Source organism: Onychostruthus taczanowskii, unplaced genomic scaffold (genome assembly GCF_017590055.1).
Source record: "Onychostruthus taczanowskii isolate IOZ18803 unplaced genomic scaffold, ASM1759005v1 scaffold135, whole genome shotgun sequence".
NCBI lineage: Eukaryota > Metazoa > Chordata > Aves > Passeriformes > Passeridae > Onychostruthus > Onychostruthus taczanowskii.
Window position 1 is genome coordinate 445,868 of NW_024498518.1, and position 14,293 is coordinate 460,160.

Sequence of the window (14,293 nt, forward strand, 5' to 3'; positions counted from 1 at the left end):
GGCAGGAAAAAGTAATTTTAGTTTTGCCTTTGATGCCATGAATGGATTTTGTGCTCTGCAGTTAATCATATTTGTAAACATTTACACACCTCTGTAACTAAAAGCCTTCCCATATTTGCTGTGTCACACTGCACATATTTACTGGATCTGTTGTGAGGATGAAGATTTGCACACTTCAGTTTGCTATACAGTTGCCAGCTACCCTTCAGGGCTCTGTCAGAGGCTAGAAGGATTTCCCTGGGTTCTATTTAAACACAAATATTTATCATGCTGAAGGCTGCTTTCAAGTTCATTTTGATCCAAGCCCCGCTCCTCAGTAATATACCCAAGCACAACAAGCATGAAGACACAAATGGCAATAATTTAGTTACAAGGCTTTTACAAGAAAGTGTGCTTACTAAAAGAAAAATTAAAAAAAAAAAAAACAACAACAAAATTAAAGAAACTACTAGGTCCTTCTTGAATGCCTGTACATATGAAAAACGAGGAACACTTTCACAGCTGAGATGTAATTAATGTCTTCATCCCTTTGTGTTTGTCATCCCATGTCAGGACACACACCCCCTGTTTACCATCCATCAGGCAATGCATCATACAACTCTGCTTATCATTGATGAGAAAATTGCATACAAGGCTTTTTAATTCCCTAAATACATTGGTGGTAATGCTGTGAAAGAGCATGGAAATGGTCTGTCATGTCAGATTAGTGTAATACCAGTTAAACACTGAGCATGTATAACCTCAGTGCCATGGCTCCTGCTTTTGACAAGTCTGTCTGGGATAGAAGCTCAGGTCGAAATCCCAAACATGTCAAATACTGTTTAACAAAATAACCCCCTTGGATCTGATTCTCAGAGTTTCTTCACTGTGAATTCTTTGGTTCAGGTAGATGAAGATAAAAGATAATATTGTAATCAGAACATCCAAAACTGAGTTAATTTGGGGAAAAAAGACTGGTTGCAGTTTTCACAGCTGATGACACATATACTTCCAATATAATTTGGGGACTTTAAAATGGAAAATTTATGTTTATCAGATTAGAATATTTTCATAACAATGCTGTTTATTCTTGAGAGAGAGGAACAGTAGTCATAAAATTAAAATTATATCCAGAAAGTACTTATTATTTAAAGTAGCACTTTAACTATAATTCATCATGATTGGACTGCTAGCAAACACTGTTGATTCATACCCAAACTGAAGTACTCCCTCACCAAAATTTTGTCCATTAATAGAATTGCACAAGTCACTTCAGAGTGGTGTTTTGAATATTGGCTGACACATGACAAATTCACACATTCCTAACACTTTTCTACAGTGATATTTCACAAAATCTCTTCCATTTAAGTCCAAGCTGAGTTAGCATTTTATTTCAAGAAATAGCAGTACTTTACTCACTTGAAAATACATTTATGCACTATGGAAATTTCACCTGTACTTAGCTCTTGGTATCAACTAGTAAAAACTACAGATTTTAAACCCCTTCAAGTATTACCGGGATGCTATGCAAGAAAAGCAGTGGAAATAGCATGAAAACCCTCAGGGGATACAGGGGATAAAGTAATTATTTTAAAGAATTACTTTAAAAGTAATTCTTGCTGTCTACAAAGAGAGAACACCTAATTTGGGTTTATTAAAACACAAAAAAGAAAAATCTGAATTTGGGGGAATTATCAGAACTCTGGAATACTACAAAACATCATATATATATATACATATATATCTATATATATGAGGAGAGTCAATGTGATGGATCCTAAGACAAGAACAGCGATTTGAATAATAATTTTTCATCAAGACTTTACACCATGATGTTGATTAACCCCTAAGCAAGCTTTTTAAAGACTTACTAATGTTGTGAAATACCTTGAATAAAGTTATGTAACTTCACTGATGGTGTCCTTGACTTAAAGCACCATTTTTGAAACAATATACTTTTTTCATAGCAAAACCTAACCTGAATGCAATTACATTTGACATGCCAACGCATATTAATGAGACAGGGACACTGGAACTCCATGGAAAACTTTACTGCAAAGGATCTTGGAGTTTCTATCACTAAATTCCTTCAGCTAGTTTGTTTTTTTTTTTTTTTTTTTTTTTTTTTTTTTTTGGGCACAGGGTTGAATTTACATCACAATAGTACATCAAAGTTTCAAAGGCAAGTGAAGAGTGGCAACACATCTAAATTAAGTGTAAGTCGATGGGGTAGAACACAATAATGGGGTTCAATCATGCGTGGAGAAGGGACATTTAAATGACAAGAACCAGAAGTGCTTGACCTTGGGAACATGGAGTGACTGTATTGGTTCAACCTTTTAAACCTGTGCAAGATTTTGATCTGTACAACTAAGGAAAGTGACTCTTAAGTCAGCATCACTCCTTTGCTTTGCACCTGCATTCTGCTGGTTTCAGCTGCTGCATATTGGAACAGGTCATCAACACTTACCTTTTATTCCCTTCCACTGGGTCACTTGTACCCCACCACACCCTCTCTCAGGTTGTGCTCCCTGAATGACACAGGTCTGGTTTATTCATCAATTCCTTACACTTCATCAGCTCTGCTGATTCTTTCCATAGTCTCCACAAGATCTAAGAACATGCTACACCACAGTGCCGTGCACGAATCCACTCCTAGCCTCTGTTTTCTACCCTCTCCCTTTCAGAATTTTTTAAAATCATGACACAGCACTAAACACTTTTATACAACTCCTTTATCATCCACATCCTTTGCTGCTGTATAATATTTTGCTGGCAGATGCTCCTATGCAGCTACTAGACTTCACCCAACTTTAAAAATTTCCCATTTCTCCAGGGGCAGCAAGACAAAGCTCAAGACTTCAGCCTGTTGTATTTCACATGCACACATACAAAAATCCCATCAAGAACACCCTTAAAGGATGGTGTTCAGGAGATTCTCTGCCGCTGTGGGATCCCCTGGGCTAGGTTGGGACCGAGTAAACTGCTCCTGCTGCTGGGAGTGAGCAAAGTCCAGAGTCACTGGGAATGGGGAAAGCCTGGTTTCAAGGATGGGCTTGATGCCTTGTCAAGACTGACCTAGAACAGAGACTAGGCAGAGTTAAAGAATAAAGTAGGTATTTACCAAAGGCCTCAATGGATCCACCTTGGGCAGCACAAGAGCCCAGCCAGGGCTGCACCCAAGATGAACCAAAATGGTCACAAAATGGACAACCGGTCATGGGGTGTCTCACTTTTATAAGTTCAGCTCCATTTGCATAATAGAGTTAATTGCCCAATTAGAGCTTTAGGTTATGAAGTCCCATCCTTCTTGTTTTTCTCTCTTCAGTCCGTGTTGTTTATGCTCTTGGGCCTGAGATTTGGATCATTTGTCCTTGGTCCCCAGCTAGAGAAGGAATTGTTTTGTCTCCCTGCTCTGTGCACAGAGTTCACCATCCCCTAATATGAAGCTGAGAACTACACACTAAAGCAGCACAGAATCTGAAAAATATAAAAGCTAAAACCTGAGACATCAAACAGACACTGGAAACAGGAGGACAGAGGCTGCTGTTTTTTTGCCTGCCAGGCTGTTACTGTTGATTTTGCAAGAAGAGCTTCCTTGGCAGAGGAGGCTTTCCCCAGCCCTGTCCATATTGATGAGGGATAAGTGCCCAAAAACTGACAGTAACAAATTACAGACCCTGGACCTTGAGAGCAGCAGGCAATGGACTGCAGACAGAAATAACCTGGAAATTTACTGGAGAGGAATATTCCTGGAGTAAAGTAGCAGCCAAAAAACTCACTTAAACTGGTTAAATATGATCAAGCTTAGTTTCATTTTCATCAAGATTTGCACACCATCTTGGAAGTTTTAAAAGAACTTTGAATTATGATTCGGCCTGGTAATAAAACCCAGAACTGAGTGTCACTTAGTTTCATTATTTTTTTTCTGAAAGGCTTATTATCTGAAAGCCTACAGCTATAATTCACTGTAGCTATTTTTCATAATTTATATGAAAGATCTCTAATAAGTGATCCCATCTATCAGCTAGCTTTATTTCTCTAAATCCATCTTCTCCATCCTCCAAAGCCTTAAGCCTATGCAAATGCTACTGCAAACATCTGATAAATTGGATTAAAAGCAGGCTTTATTCACAGAGGGGCTGTCACAAACCAGACTGGACTTTGTGCTCCCATTACAGGAGAGAGAGAGAAAGAAATAATACTACAGGAGTGCTGAACTCTTTCCACGGATAACTTTGGAGAGCTCACTGGATGCCTCAGCCATGGGGATATTTCTATGGAGTGCACTTCAGGCTCACACTTTACTATCTGCAGAAAGGTCAGCTAGACAAAAAAAAAAAAAGGAATAATGTGAAATTATAATACATTATCTATTCCATGGTGATTACTAGTGTGAATATTCTTACTTTACAATAAATGTGAGCTCCTTTTATTGCACTAAGCTATTCTGCATTTACTGTAGACTTAAAAGGGTCAGGCCTGCAGTCACTGCAAAGCAAAACGTATTACAGAAATAAAGCCCTTCTTCAGGATAATTTACTGGTATAGTCATCCCAGAGAGGATTAGGCTGCTCTGGTCTGATCCTCTGGATTAGAGCCCATTAGACCTGACAGATGTTCCAGTGTAGCCTTGTTTCACAAAAAATATTTAAAGCATTTTTTCCTGTTGCACTAACTAAAAGGAAAAAAAGCAAAATTTTATTTTAGACATTTCAAAAAAAATCAACCTAATACTCTTGATTTGGCAAAACTCTGCATTAGCTATATTTATATGAAAAAAAAAAGCCTAAAAATATATTGTTACCAAAAAATAAAAAAAAATTAAAAAATCAACCACAACTTAAGAGCACACTTTTCTGTAGTTGATTAACTGTGGCATCCATGAGAAAAATTAACATCAGATTCCTTAATTTCTGGTATATTTACTTGGTATCATAAAGACAACAGATTTTGTGGAATAAAAGGTGCAACTTCCTAACATCTCCTCTGCTATCAATCTTGGTATTATTTGGTATGTAGAATTTTTTTAATATCTTTGCATAGCATTTTTTCCTCATGTAAGCAGTCTATACATCACCCACTGATGCACTTGAAGGAATAAATAAAAAATAGAATACATTAATAATATTAGTACAGACTAGTAACAAATCTAATTATTTATAAGGTTCCTGTCCTTACCAAGGCGGGGAGACCAAACCAAAAGGCAGTTAGATGCATGGATCAAATTACTCATTGATCCTGACAAATTCATTTCCAAGCAGTGCAGGGGGAGTTTCAGGAAGGAGACTGACAACTGACTGGGAAAATAATGACCACAACAATTTTCAGTTCTTTTTGATTACTTTACCTGAAACTTTCCCGTTAGTTGTAGGAGGTGATAGCAAACTACAGCTCACAAGGCCACAAACACGATTTCCTTGATCCCTTCTGACATTCTCCTTTTGGGCAAAGGTGTTTCCAGCAGTGACTCCACTGTTCCACTGCACTGGACGGGGACGGGCCCAAGGAAGGAGTGGTACTTTACATTAATGGAACATCAGGGCTAAAAAAACCCCACACTACCTTTATTTTTTCTTCAAGACTACCTGCAGACACCAAGTTCCAACCAAAACTCTTATTACATAGAGGAGAGCTAATCAGTATTCTGCTGAAAATGCACACTTGAAAATGCTATTGAAGATGTGCAAATTATTATAAAACTGGTTTCTCAGCCTCCCAATAAACACACAGACAGTACTTTGTGTTTGGGTAAACACCCTAGCATTAGGATAAATAACACAGTGAAATTAGAATGAAATAGCAAAATTTATTCCCATTAGTGCTGTTTGCTTCCTAAAGTCATCCTAATTTTGCAACACCACATTTGCCAGCCATACACCCACTAATGCAAACAGCTGAATCCCACACCCCCTGCACCAAATGAGGCGAGACAGATGAGAACAGGGCCAGGGCTGGACTCAGTGGAGAGCAAAGCACTGCAGAACAGTGTCCTGCCATGGTAAGACTGAATTTACTGGAAAGGAAGCTCATATTGAGGCAGCAATTTGTTATCAGATTTGTCTGTCTCATTTACTTACTTAAACCACTTATAGTGTATAATTACTTTTAACTGGGACTCATAAAATCACTTGATTGGTTTTTTCTGCCATTAAAACTAACTGTTGGGCGCAGGCCTGTAGAATTATTTATTTATTCTAGTGCTTTATAAAAGCTACTTTCAGGCAGAGCAGGCACTTGTGAAGTGAGAGTGCTGGCCACACATTTTTGCCTGGGAGGCTGTACTAAGAAGGAGCTCTTTATCAGTGCTTATGGAAAAACACAGGTCTAGTTATGTCGAAGAAAAATTTATCAATCACATCTCTACCACTAATCTTTCGACAGAGTGGAACTGAAGGAGGCTTTGCTGTAGAAAGGGAAGAGATGGTTTAGCTCCAGATATCATCTTCACTGAATGTTCATCACTGCTTAATGATAAGCATGGGAAGAAGCAGCCTGGGATTCATCTCCTTTACTCCTCTACATTAAATAGTCCAGTCACTTACTTAATTAGAGCAGAATTTTGATTTTAAAACATCCTGGGATTTAAAACATTTTGGCTTTTAATTTCCTTATAGGAGGCATGTAGACGTCTGAAGATTTTCATAGCTACTTGACTTAATTCAATTGACAGGTGAGTGTGTAACATAATTAGACTCCTTGGGAAAATCAAGTTCCTCTGATTCTTCCATTGACACACTGAACTAAATGAAGTGCCTTTGAACCCTGCAGAACTCACAGCCCTGGAGATGGACTGAAAGCCCCTCTTGAGCACAAACACCAAGTGCTTGAACAGATGTCAGTGTTTGTGCCTGGCACCCCTCAACCCAAGGGCTATGAGCACATTTTTCATAAGTGTTTCAGGACCTGAGGAAAGGCAAAGCACAGGGTTAGGGCAAGTTATTTATTTATTTTACCACAGGTTAACTGACTGCCAATTGACTGGCTGCTACTAATTTGCATAAAAAACTTGCTCTAGAGCTCTTTAAGCTTTAATGAGTTGGTGAAGTTATTTTTTGGTCTAGGAAAAATTGCCAGATGGGCAAGGAACCAGGGAAACCGAAAATTTGACCCTATATTAAAGAGATTTAATTTGGAGCATGTGATTGACCTAGGGTACAGCTCACACCTGAAATTTTGCATACTATATTTTCAGGATGAGAGTTCTTGGTGATAATTGTGTTCAGCTTTCCTCAATTTGGCTTGTCATGCTTGATTGCAATAATTTTCTTTTCTGAAAGATTTTGAGCATGATCCTCTGTAGTGATTTTTTTTCTCTTATTAAGCTTTCAAAACAGTTTTTCTTGTCCTTTTCTACTTTTGCTTATATTTTTTTTAAGATTTTTTTTAAAGAAAGCCAAAATTAATATAATACATAAATTGAAATAAAGATGTTTCTGTCTCATTTCATTCCCTTGAAGAATACAATTTCTCCATGACTGGTTAAAACTGCAATCTGTTCTACTTTTAAAAAAATCTGACATATCATTATTGAAATACAAAACAACTTCTCAAAAATGCAAGCATTACATTTCTCCTATTGAGGGCATTTCAAGTCATATTTTAAATTTAATCAATGATGTTTTCAGAGCCAAAAGAAAATAGCTGGGAGCTACTGAGGAGCACATGGCGCCCCACTGCACTCAGCACTCCTGGAAATCCCCGCTGCAGGCTCAGTGATTTTTCTTTACAAACACTTTTCGTGGTTCTATTTTATTATGGCTTTCCAGACCATTAAGTTTTCCATGCAAATTTACTGTCTTTTCCCAGCTTTGGGGATCCATCACGACTGGCCCTACATTTTGTGCCACGAGCACTTACCTGCCCAGCCACTCTGGGCCAGGTCTGAAACACCCCTGGGCAGCTCTGCCTGACCACTCCTGGATGTGGCCAGGAAACAATTCCAGCTGCAAACCAGGACAACCTGCTGTAGCACGCAGCTGGTCTGCATGGGTTTATCCCACTGGGAAGAACCATGTCCTACACAGACAAGTTCTGTTTTTAAACACAACGCATGGTACAGGGTTGGAACTTCTGGTTAAAAAAAAGCCCCACAACCACAACATCAAACCCCAAAACCCACTAGGAATTACTCCCCTGAGCTCCTTCAGTTGTCTAATTGCAGATATGTATGAGCTTAAGACTTATGTTATGATGCAATAAATATTTATTTTCCTAAAATTAATCCTCAGTGTTATCACAGTCAGAAGAACACCTCATCTAAAGAAAAGAAAAAAAGAAGAGGGGAAAAAAAAAGCATCACTCCTTTTGTCATCATTAAATAATGCAAATAAATCTTTTTACTCAGAAGCCCAGTGAAAAAGTTTGCCCTAATGGGAAATGGGATTAAGTTTAAATTTGCCATGGAGAACAGTCCTTGAAAAAAATCCTTCTAAAGATTTAGTCTACTCTTGAGTTGATTCAAAATCCTTTTCACAATCAGTATTTGAGCATGATGAGGACGTTTGGTCTAAGTGAAAAGGCAGCAACACTACCTAGGCAAAGAGAAATGAGACTGTAAGAACAGTGCTTTGCAAATACACAAAGAGATTTTGAAGATCCTGTTCTTTCATTTCTGAGATTGTTTTTTAAGCTGCCAAACAATGAGAAGAGCCCTGCAGGGTTCCTGATTTACACTGGCGGATCTATGCTAGCTAAATTAGGAGTGACCTTGTGGCATTCTGAGACACAGCATCTTTGAGATGAGATGGGGCTGCTCTTTCTTCCCTCTGAAAACATCCTAAAAAATATTGCAAATATCTGAATGATCTCAGGTTGAAAAAAAAAAGAAGAAATGAAAGGATATTGGAGTAAGTGCAGCTGCTTCTGAAGCAGCTGCCTATATGCTAAATAGAGCAGCTAACAACCCATGGCAAATATCTTTTTCTGATGAGTTTTAATGAGTTTGTCTGACTCTGTGTGTGAGAAACAAATGGCAAACGGAGCATTTATCATTGTTGTGACCCTCACCTGTATGAGAAGTTGTTTGAATAGATGCAACTCAAGAGAATAGCTACTTTATGACAATGCTAATACTTCAGTTTGAAGACTTTAGGCCATACAGCCAGACAGCTGATAGTCAATAATTTCAGTAAAAGAGAAAGACAATGGAAGCTTAGGAGACAATACTACCCAAGGTTCATACAGGCCTAAAGGCAAGAAGTTCACTCCACCTCCTGGCCATAGGGAAGAAGAAAAAATTTTAGTTGATTTGATACTTTTCATTTTTGTGTTAGAAATCTAGGAGAAAATAAACTTGGTATAGCCATGTGTCGAGATATATGGTTAGGCAAACCTTTCTGAAGCCGACAGTGTGAGAAACAGAAAAGGCATGATAAAGTATTTTTATTGACCTATTTGCTGTCTACTACCCAGGCAAGCATTCAATAGCAGCCAACCCTGCCACGAGGATAGCCAATCTACAGTGCCTGACAGCCCGTAGGCATACACATGCTGATGGAAAATACCTAGAAATGATTGGCCACTACCACCAATGACATTTCCAAGGAGACCCTTAAAAAGGCACCAGCACTGTGGCCATGCTGGGAATGGCTTTGATGCCAGCAGTAGGAGACAATGCATGGAGATGAAGCAGCGCCCATGATCATCAGCTCCTCATTGAGCACTCATCTCACTGATCTGAGAGGTGCAGGGAAAATGAGCCACATCCACAAAACAGCCAAAGCTTCCTCAAAAATATCCCACTGAAGCTCACATGTTAGCATAAATGATACATTTAGACTCACCCTGAGTCACACTGTTCCATTTCCTGTCCTGTTTTTCCGCACTGAACACTGTCAAAAGTCCCTGAAGTTGAGCAAAAATGCAGGGAATGACATCCTGTCATGCTGTCAGCCAACGAAATTGGGTTTTAAATACATTTTCAATATACACTGACAAAAGCTCAGGACTGGACTAGAGCCTGAGATCTAAGTGAAGTCTGAGGGACTATTTCTGCCAATCTGTCACACACTGCAGCGCTCAGACCAGCTATCAAAGAAGGAGATGCTAAACCACAAACCCTCTGTGAGCAGAGCTAATCCACTCTCGTCGGCTTTTCCCAGAAACCGGGACATTGCAAAACCTATCAGGTCCAGTTTGAAACTCCAAATATTCCATGTGCCTCACTGATCATTTCTATTAGAGAAGTGCCTATAGATTCCTTTTGCTTTAGGGACTCTGAAGAGTAAAAAAGACAGTTTTACAGTCCCCAGAAGCTGAAGTGGAACTCTACAGGTACCTCCTCCTCTTCTTTGTGTCTGGCTACTCCTGCTTAGTGCCAGCACACTTGCTTGCAGGAGCACACGTTCCTCTAAATAAACCAGCAAGCTGATCTAGGTTAAAAATAGGGGAAAAAATATGTTTACTTAAAATCTGAATCATTTCACATAAACATTTAAACTCCATGCCACTATGCCAGAGCAAACAACAGGGAAGTTGTATGAGATGTGGAACAGCTGAGAGAGATGGCCAAGAGCAACCAACCTTTTTACAGGGGAAATTGAAACCAACAACATAAGCATAAGGTCCAAAAGAATTTAATGCAATGATCAAAAAACTAAAATCAAGGGATCCTAATCTCATGTGCTCTTAAGAAAAAAAAACTTCCGCACTTTTAGGTTTCCATAAAACTACAGATCCCAAGAAATTTATTTTCCAGCCTTCACAAAGAACTTGCTAAATGGCTGTGAACTGCCCAGCAGTTACAGCAGCATAACCTCCAGCCTCAAGGATCCTCTGACAGAACTAGAAAAATAGACTGGAAGGGAAAAAGAATGGCTCAACACACCAGACACAAATGCATTCTGAGGAGATGCCAGCAGTGGTGGTGAGCTCAAGGCATTTAGTAACAGAAGACAATTTATTGCACACAAATACTTCATATCCTTGCATTATTCAGTTCTTCCTTGGCCCTAAGCCACATCTGCCACTCCAAAAGTTGTCTCTTTTTAGTCAAAATGAACTGCAGCTGCCTTGAAGAAACAAACAGCAGACAAATGCTCCACACCATGGAAACTGGTTGGACGCACACCAGGCCTCCCAGCAGGACTCATCAGTGGAATGTATGCAAAATTAGCATTTCTAAACCTGATAACAATTTTTGTTACAAAGCAAGGGTATCTGCACTGAGGCTGATACAGGAGTCACATGAACAGCACTCCAGCTTAGCCACAGTTAGTAGTAAACCAACAAAATTTTCTATAAACACAGCAAGGCTATTTATAAAAGAAACAATCTGACAGTCTGGATACAGATGTTAGCACAGCCTACTGAAAACAGTGAGTGGACAAAAATATATGTATGCACAAAGCTTAAAGGTCTTTGGATCTTAGACTTTGCTCTCCAGCAGAGCAGAGCCAAGCAAGTGCAGCACAGGCTGACATCCTCCGGGCTTGAGACTCAGCTGTGGATCCTACAATATTAATGAGCAGTATCCTCATAGTGTAGCCTGTTTTTCTTTTCCATTAGACCCTGCATTATTGAAATATACATAAACTCTTGAGCTCTTTGCCTCTGTGTTGAGGCTGACATGGGTTTGCCATTTCATATATACATTAGAATGCACACACGCAGGGTATGATGAACTGCAAAAGCCACACTTCTGCAATAGCTGACTCCAACAGCTGATTACCATGTGGTCTTTTCATGGGTTTTAGTATGAAAGCATCAAAGAGAATACAAATAACCACTTAATTTTATTTTAAAAAGAAACACTCAGCACAGAGATCTCTTCCAGATAAATATTCCTGCGCCATTTTAAAATACATTCATCTACATTTTAAAATACATTTATCAAACAAAAAACTGCATGCTAACCTGTTGCTCCTTAAAATTGTCCTAACAATTAAAACGAATTCACCTATTGATTATATTTCTATTTTGGGTATCCAGTGAAAAAAATAACTATTTTCACAAACTGAATTCCATCATATAGCAAAATACTTCATGAATATTAAATGAGATTAAAGCATTTGAACTACTCCAGACAAGCAATCTATTTCCTCCAAACAAGGTGGAAGGGTACTCAGCAGAGGATGCTCACATTGAAGTTTTGTGTCAAGTTACTGCTAGAAGGTGTTAAAGAAGACAAAGCACTTAGAGTTTTTGTTCCAATTTCATCCTCAACAATGCAAATGAAGCTTTTATAGACGCATACTTAAACCACTGCTTTATCTGAGTTTTTGATGTATATTGTGATCACTTTTCACGTCAAATTTCACATGTAGAAGTTTAAAACAGTACGTTTAAATACACATATGCATGTGTGTGAGAATAAAGTAGGTGGCAACTTCATTTATCATCATCAACCTTGTTTTCATAAGCAGCTTTTCAAACAACTTGATCCACAAGAGCACATTAAATCAAGTAATGACCATGGCCCTGCACTGCTGGCAGCAGAGCTCAGCCAGCTTCCACAATATGAGTCAGCAATTGTTCTGTGATATCTTTAATTTGGTACAAGCTAAATCCTCTTAAGAGCGCCCGCTGCAATCCAAAAGGTCAAACAGGAAAGTGGCAGAAAATCAATACTGACAGCTTCTGTCACCCTCCACAATCTATAGAGTTCTTTCTAAGCCAAATTGCTTCTTTCTAATCTTTCTAATATTTGGCTGCTTGAGTCTTTCTCATGTCACATCAAAAAAAAAAAAAAAAAAAGAAAAAAAAAGGAAAGGGGGGATAAAAAAGAAATAATTACTTTCCTGAAGAGAAACTTGTAATTTTAGCATCAAAAATTACAACAAAGCTGGTTCTTGGCTGGGGTTTGTGCAGATACTGCTGTGATCAAAGTTGCATTTTCATATAGAAACTGTCCAAAGTCCCAGCAAAATGACTGATTGCACTCCTGTATCAGCCACAACATTTTTGAGGTGGTTAGCTCAAAATTTTGAAAACCAGTCGAGCCTATTTAATAATTTTCCTACAGCTCTTTAGAAAGTACACTCCCTCTATTTACAGGCTTTTAATAAGGTTTATTATTAAAAGAGAATTAAATAAAAACACCAGAAGGCTTTAAATCAAGCTTTAAAAAATGACTTTCTTGCCTACTGTACTTCTAATTATGAATAAATACCAGCAGTAGTAATCAATACAAGCAACCTGGAGAAAACCACTAATTTTTCAGGGAAGAGATTTTAATACAAAGAAAAGAAAAGGTCACTCTAATCTAAACAAGATTAATAAATTAGTCATTCCTTTAATGTTGATATGAAAATTTAACAGGTGCTGCAGCTGTTAGCAATCTCATCTTTTAAAAAATGCCTTAACAACAATGGTAGAAAAACAGGGATTTTAGCAGACAGCAAATGACAATTTGTGTCCTCAAAAAGAAGCTGAAAACACATAGAAAAGAATCAATGCTCAGCAGTATCCTGCTTTTATTTGGACTCTTTCCTTGAGAATGAGACACAGCTGTTGATTATAATAATTTTTTCTGCATCCTGAATTTGTAGGATTTTTGAAATATTTTTTCACTACTGTGTCCCCAGCACTTTAAAACAGGGCATTGCAGCTCAATAATCACAAGAGAGCTAAGTGATGCAAACAGAGAAGCTGTGATGGTGGTCACCACTTTGGGTTTTTAAAATAATTCTGTTCCATCTTTTCAAGAAAGCTGTTGAAGTATTGATTTTTGCCTTTATTAAAAGAAGACCTTTCTTTGGCCAGCTCAATCTTTCTGACAGGAAAGGGAGGGAAGGGAGGGAAGGGAGGAAGGAATTCTACCTGGTGTAAGTCAGGCAAAGCCCTGTGCCACAGCATGACATGGATGAGTTACGTATTTTCCTTAGCTGCCTTCCTTTAGGAATTATCAAGTACTAACCACAGGAGACTCACCTTTAAAGATTCTGTTGATGGTATGTATACATTCCCTACACAGAGACTGCTTCCTTTCTGGAAATACCTTGCCAAGGGAGGTGTACATGAAATTACTGCTGTGGAAAATAGCTCCTGAAAAAGTGGCAGGAAGAAGCAAAAAGTTTTCAGTCTTTTCTCTTTCTGGGGCCAGCGTTTGACTTCTGCTTTAAATGGCAATTCAGCCACTGAACATACAGTATTTAATCTTCACTTTGCACACTTAATTTTAAAGGCAATGAGAACAGAACAATTTCATAGAAATTCACTGACCTTTTAAAAAGCTTTCCTGCACCATTTTCTCTCATAAATAGGGAAGATATTTACTAGCAGCTTTTACTTTTTCCATTAAAAAATACTTTTCCCCCTCCCTACCTGATTCTAATCATAGTATTCTTTATTTCATATAAATAATTGTTAAACA

At 38.3% G+C, this 14,293-nt stretch overlaps 1 protein-coding gene across 1 annotated transcript in view; it reads right to left on the reverse strand.

Annotated features, from left to right (window-relative positions):
• ZNF804A (zinc finger protein 804A) overlaps positions 1–14,293 on the reverse strand; it is a 144,854-nt gene that overhangs the window by 34,299 nt on the left and 96,262 nt on the right. The window lies entirely within an intron of this gene.